Below are 6,860 nucleotides of genomic sequence, written 5' to 3'. Positions count from 1 at the left end.
CCTTCTCCAGGCACTTGTTTACTTCAAGGGACTCAATCTTCCTCCTCCACATCATCCTGACTAATTTCTTGCAGTGCTTGATTTCTCATATTATTGGGTATGGGTATTAGAATGGTGTTGGAGCCCAGTTTTAGGTTTCCTAGTGGCTTTACCCAGCCGGTCTGCATAGAGAGGATGATTTGACCAAGGGCCTGAGTGCAGGTGTCTGAGATGGTCAGCACTTGGCTGGGCTGGGGGGAGGTCTTTTGCTTCACCCCTTGGCTTTCCTTTAAATACCCTAGGGCAGGGACACTCAGCTCCTCTCCAGGCTATCCTGTATTTTCTTACTGTTTCTCCCACCTCTAAACTTCTAAGTAATATTTACTACTGCTCCTACTGAAGAGTATTCTGGGAAAATATGGGGGTAATGAGTATCTTCCCCATAGGGTGGGAAGGGCCAACTATGGTGAGTGTTTATAAATGAGCTTCCAACTCCTCATGGGTGAAGTAGTGAAAAGATTCTAATGAAGCATAAAGAAATCTATAGCTTTGGAAGGAGGAGGAGCTGAATGGCTTCCCCTGTGTCACAGCAGAGATTCCTGGAAAGAAACATCAGCTTCTGGTCAGTTCATGAAGAATTAGCAAGGAAGCAAAGGCTGTGCCCCATGACAATGACATCAGCAGTCTCTTCTCTGGAATTCTACTGTATCCTTGAGAGCTCTTGGAACCCTCTCTGATGTCACTAGTGTTGTAGCAACACCACGTGAGCTTAGGACATTAGTTCAGTGCTGTAAGGTTCACCAACAGAGATGTGGTCAAGACTGAGGCACCTAGTTGAGAGAGAGAATACACAGCATGGAGAGACCAGAGTGAGGAAGAAAGAAGCAGGCCCTAGGTTTCACTGGACAACATGGAGAAATCTCTGGACCTGGGGAAGACGCAGTGAGTTCAGGAGGGGCTGGGCAACTTTCTGGTTGTGATGGTGTTGAGCCTTCCATAGCTAGGGCTCAAGAACTGGGAACTTAGCCGGGCGGTGGTGGCGCACGCCTTTAATCCCAGCACTCGGGAGGCAGAGCCAGGCGGATCTCTGTGAGTTCGAGGCCAGCCTGGGCTACCAAGTGAGCTCCAGGAAAGGCGCAAAGCTACGCAGAGAAACCCTGTCTCGAAAAAACCAAAAAAAAAAAAAAAAAAAAAAAGAACTGGGAACTTGTGGAAAGGAATAGGCTTATCCTTCTCTGGGTTCCTAAAGAGAGGACCCAGATCAAGGATCCATGATGGTTAGTTTGGCAGATTCAGGAATTGACAAGGCTTTAGCTGCTTTGCTGTGTACCATCTGCTTTCACTCTGCATGGGGAGGAGGTACAGAGAAAGTAATGAGATTTCTGTACCATAACTGTGTTCCCTCCCCCACACACTGGAGTCCTTTAGTTGTGTGCCAGTAATAATAGGGGAAGGAGGGTGCCCTGGCAAAGCCTGAAGTCCCCATTAACATGAGAGTCTGAAGCATAGAGCAGGTGAGGTGGGCCTCCATACACTACCTGAGTGTGACTGTAGCAATTTTCTCCTGGTTTTTCAAAGCACTTGGCTGAGGGCTCTGAAGCTACAGAGCATTCTCTGTAGCTGTGAATAAGCTTTAGGAGGTTGTCCCCTTGGTCATATTGTCTAGGGAGAGAGAGGAACCCTGCTGACTTTTGAGACATCCACCTCCCTATAGAGAGATGGGAGAACTGACATCCACAGAGGGGAAGACTCAAGTCTTGTCTTTGAGGAATTGCTAGGATAAAGACTCATCTGTCAGTTACTTCCTGAGCATCCTTCAGTGGGTCAGATTTGACTGAGATGAGGTAATGCCTAGGGCATTACTGTGCTTTGACTTCTAGACGAGGGAATTACTGAGATACTTAACTTTGTCTAACTTGGTTGTCAGGGTGATATAACATCTGAATGGACATAGTTTACCTCACATCACTCATGTATTCTTGGGTCCACCAAGTACCTTCCTGAGACCACAGTCCAGTCTTCTGAAGAATTTGCCATCCAGGCTGAACATGGTGCCAGCTCCTCATTTCAGTGCTGCCAGGAAATTGACAAGTGTGATGTGCAGCTCTGGGAAAGGTCTAGAGTACAGGACTCCTCGTTTATCTCCTGTGTCCTTTGCCTGCCCTTCTCATGCTCCCATGAGTATTCTTTAAGCTGGCTGTGCCCCTCTCCTTCCCAAGGGCATGGGCATCTTCACAGATGGCTCCAGATCAAGAAATTAGTCTCTTTGTAGCACTAGGTGAAGCAATATAGCAGTGACACACTACATATTGTCCCCATGACTGTGACACATTTGTCCTTTCATATCTGTGTCTGGCCTCTCACTAGCCATTCATCTTTCCTGACACTTGAGTGCGGAATGGACCATCACTCATCCTGGCAGTGTTTGCTCTTCTGTCTCGGGGATTACCTGGAGAGTCCCAGTTCTTACCATCCAGCCTGACATGTCACTAACTGATTCCACATTTGCTAATATCGTGTTGGCTTGAATTTATTGTGCTGATGATTCAGGGAAACATTTCTCATTAACTAAGGGACATTTCTTTGTTCTGACAGGACACCCACAAACTCCTACCATATTCATATATTGTAAACAGCCTTGTGAATCCTGCACAATGTTTTTGTTGACATCAGGGGATCAATCTTTCCTTCTCACCATTCTGACTTAATTCCCTAGCAACATTTTTTCTCATGTTATTGATTACAGATATCAAGAAGGGCCCAGTCGTTGCCTGAGATGTATTTTGAAGTGAGTCTTCAACTTCCCATACATGAAGTAGTGAAAATATTCTAAAGAAACAAAAAGAGATCTCTGGCTTTGTAAGGAGGAGGTGCTGAAGGTCTTCCCTTGTGTTTCTGGGAAGGCTGCTGGGAAGGGCAACATGGCTTTTGATGAACTGCAGAAGAGCTAGTTAGTGGATAAGTGAGGACTGCTGGGGGTGACCCTAATCATCCCTTCCATGGAGATTCTATTCTATCATGAAGAGTGCTTGGTGTTCTCTGTGATGTCACCAGTGTTGTGGCAACACCAATGACTGTGGGTGATTCCTTCAGTTCCCATGGACATGTTGGCAAGACAAAGCAGGCTGATTGGGAGAGAGAATGGAGAACATGGAGAGACCAGAGAGAGGCAGAAGGAAGCTGGCCTTTGGTCTCAGTGTAAAACATGGAAAAATAAATGGTTCTGGGAAAGGCACAGTAAGTCCAGAGCAGGGGACAGGAAGCTTCCTGGAGGAGGTGAACTTGAGCTGATATTTCTAGTAGAGTAGTTCAGCAGCTGGGAAATTCTGGGTAGTAATGGACCAGTCCAGATTGTCTGGCTTTCTAAAGAGCAGACCCAGAGTCAAGAGTTTCTAAAGGTTAGTTTAGGAGAGCCATGATTTGTCCAGGTTGCAGCTGCTTTTCTGGGAATTCCTTCAATTCCTTGTGACTGAGAAAGAGGATTGGGAGAAAGGGACCACTGAGCTGGCCCTCTCTCGGTAGGGAGTTGCTGAACTTCATCCTAGTGGATTACTCAGTTTCCATGGAAATCTGATGCAAATAGGAAGGGAGGGAAACCACCTAGACCACACAGCACATCAGCAGATGTTTTGGTCCTGAACACATGTGATTAGGTTTTGGTGCTGCTAAGCTCTAGGGACAACAGGCTTTGCTTGCATCACATCAGATGGTAGCTGACACTGTCCTCCAATTCTACTTGGCTGGTCTTGCTTATGCCTTCCAGGGCCAGGATACTGCATTAGGGAGGGAGGCACATAATTATCCATAGTGGTTGCGGACAGAGACAGAGCTCAGTGGGCAGAGTTTGAGCATAGCTTTCCTGCTGTTTGGAAGGTTCCCTGGGTCCCTAGCGTTCATTACATTAGGCTTCTTCTTGGGACTCAGCATGGTCTCTCCTGGTCCTTGCCATTCAAGAATACAAGTTAATTTGTTTTATCTACCTGCAGGGACTACTGGAGAGGCACCATCCCAACTCTCCAGCTTTACTGAGCAGGAGCAGGAGCAAGACATGAAAAAAATTGAAAAACTCACCATTTGCTTACATGACATGGAATGTGAGAGAAATGAACTTCGTGGTATCCTAGCCAATTATACTTGCAAGGATTTGAACAACAGGTAGTCATTATGCGCAGTTCTCTGCTGACCTTCTTGAAACCACAGTATCAATCCCAGGTTTCCTGAGGAACAGAAGGCTGAAATTCCAGGGTGTCCTGCTGCCTAAACTAGTTTTCATGAGTTCCTTTGAGATGCAGACTTGGAACCCGGGGAGGAATGAGATAGGGACACAGGCTGTTCTGCTTCCTCCAAATGAAAAGCAGAATGTGTGGCCTAAATTGCACTCTTGGGATACAGATAGTAGTGTGTGAACCCTCAACATGTACTTCAAGAGACCTTGACAGGTGTTAGCTTGTGGGAGATGCTAGGTGCTGTGAGTTTGTGGAGAGTCTTTGTACTTGACCAGCAGATGATTGTGTATGAAAGCAGCTGGAGGGCCCTGGTTTATTCATCTGACTAAGGGTGTGGCCGGAAGCTCCCCTCTGGTCTTCTTATACTCTGTGGCAATGCCACATTTCAACATTTTGGGCATCCGGATTTCACGTGGTGTGTGTGTGTGTGTGTGTGTGTGTGTGTGTGTGTGTGTGTGTGTGTGTGTGTGTGTGTGTGTTGCACAATCCATAGAGCATTGGGTCTGTTAAAGGGTCTGAGGATTTAACATGGGTCCAGATTACAGCACTGGTGAAACAAGGGAACCTCACTTTGAGCATCACACCTCCTGGTCACTGTGCTCACCGTTTTAGAACATAAGAATCACTGTGCAGTTTATAAAACCATTCCGAAATTGGGGCTCCTCCCGGCAAATACTAATTGTTTGCTCTGGGTATCTGTGTAGTAATGGCACCCAGGAATGAGAATCCCTGTTCTAGAGATAGGAGAAATGTTACAATAGTTTTCTTGTGTTTTCAGATATGTGGCACAGATTCCTGGCAACTTCTTAGAGCACTTATCTATAGCTCCATGCCCACTCTGGGTGCTCATGAACTGGATCCCTCACCTTAAACCTTCTGTCTGTTATGTTCTGAGCACAAGATAGAATGTTTAATAAGCACCAGGAAGTCCCAGTGTTTAAATACCAGGCTGTGGCATCTACTGTGCTGGGGTAGTCCATGACACAGCCTTATTTATGTGATCCTTATTGCCTGTGTTCATGGGGTTCATTTTTCCTGGGGCCATGCCCTACCACAGGCTGAACTTTGAAACAGAGATGCTTGAAATGGAACACAAGCAGGTGATGTTGGCTCTCCGGAAAATACCACTGGAGATGAGTGAAGCCTTGGACAAGTGCAAGGGGCTGATGGAGGAGACTGAATACTTTAGGTAAGTGCCCAATAGCTTGGGAGGGACTGATTCTGCCCTTCTTTGTCCTTGACTCAAAGTGAGGGCTCTGGTTCTAGCCTGTGTGCCTGTGAGCCCATAGCCTGCCTTGTGGCCCTTCAATTTTTGCCTCTTGGACTCAATTTTGCTAAGTGTGAAAAAACACTGAGGCCCTCCTATTATTGTCCTGCCCAACTCAGGAGACCTAAGACAGAAAAATGGTTTGTACCATGAAGGGATTTCTTGAAGCCCAGGTTCTCTGTGTGCTGGCAGGGGCTTCACAGATCTGATTTGCCTGGGATCTGTAGAGAGAAGTTATTCCTGTTAGAACTTCTGCCCTCATTCAGAGTGTGTTTTGCCTCTACCTGCTGATGCTTTCCCAATATCAGGAACAGTTAAGCATAGGTGTGGACTGCACCCTTTTCTCAGAGGGACAAGATCCCTTTTGGTACCTGGATTTTCAGAAGTAGTTTGAATTTGTCTGCAATTTGGCTATTCTCTGGATTTAGCCTGCATTTGAGTGATGCTGGCTGGTCTACTGAGAGCTCCATTCTTGTTCTGTTGACCTCAGACTTTTCATGGTTGGTGGTACTTGGATGCAGGATGGCAAATAGAGGCTCACTGTGGCTCACCATGTTTTGGTGATTGTTTAGTTACCTCAATGGCCAGATCCTACCAGAGTGTAATCAGCTAAGGAACAAGGTCCATCTGTTGAGACATCAGAACATGCTGTTGTGGAAGGAGCAGAATGAAGAACATGAGACCTGTGAGAAGTTGATGAAGCTCTTAAAGGAGGCCCATGAGAAGATGTGTGACCCCTGTGCTGAGCAGCAGCAGGTAGGCTGAGGCAGTAGGGGCAGACTTCCCAACTGTCCAACCATAAAATAAAAACATCCATGTAAGCACCCACCCACCCATCCAGAACCCATTTCTGTGATCATTCACAAGTCTTCCTGTAGATACTAGCTGATTGGAAAGCAAACCCTCCTGGTCTGCTGAAATTGCAGTACATTCAGAGAGATGGGTCTGTGAGATACCACACACCTACATGTCATTATATTAGAATCTCTCATGCAGGGAGCTACTTGTAGAATATCACAGAGCTCTCATTGATTAGGTCAGTGGCCTGTGGCTCATTTGCATTCTGGGGTCCTGTGAGATCATAAGTAGGAAGCAGCTTGCAAGGACTAGAGCCCTAGACAATGCCAAGTGAATGTTTTTCATTGTCAACTTTTGGGGTGGCAAGTGGGCTTGTCCTTTCTTCCTGCATTCCATTTTGTTCTCTTTCTTTAGCTTAATTCTTGGGTCACACTCTCAGAAGCTGAGTATCAACTTGTCAGCCCTGTTTTCTGTGAGTGGTGCTGGGCAGTTCTCCCATCCTGGAGATTCCAGTCTGGAGCTGACTCAATGACCACAGATGTGGGAAGGACTTTGACAGCTTGAGGGTTGGGGTGACAGGTTTAAGGCTT

At 46.5% G+C, this 6,860-nt stretch overlaps 1 long non-coding RNA gene across 1 annotated transcript; it reads left to right on the top strand.

The window, feature by feature from the left end:
- Positions 1 to 779: 779 nt before the first annotated feature.
- On the top strand, positions 780 to 5,618 carry LOC143267153 (uncharacterized). Its single transcript, XR_013042063.1, has 3 exons — positions 780 to 921; positions 3,966 to 4,134; positions 5,263 to 5,618. It is a non-coding gene; the product is annotated as an uncharacterized LOC143267153 (long non-coding RNA).
- The last annotated feature ends 1,242 nt before the right edge of the window (positions 5,619 to 6,860 follow it).

This window comes from Peromyscus maniculatus, chromosome 9 (genome assembly GCF_049852395.1).
Source record: "Peromyscus maniculatus bairdii isolate BWxNUB_F1_BW_parent chromosome 9, HU_Pman_BW_mat_3.1, whole genome shotgun sequence".
Lineage (NCBI taxonomy): Eukaryota > Metazoa > Chordata > Mammalia > Rodentia > Cricetidae > Peromyscus > Peromyscus maniculatus.
The sequence above is the reverse complement of the archived record's forward strand: the minus strand, read 5'-3'. Positions and strand labels throughout refer to the sequence as shown.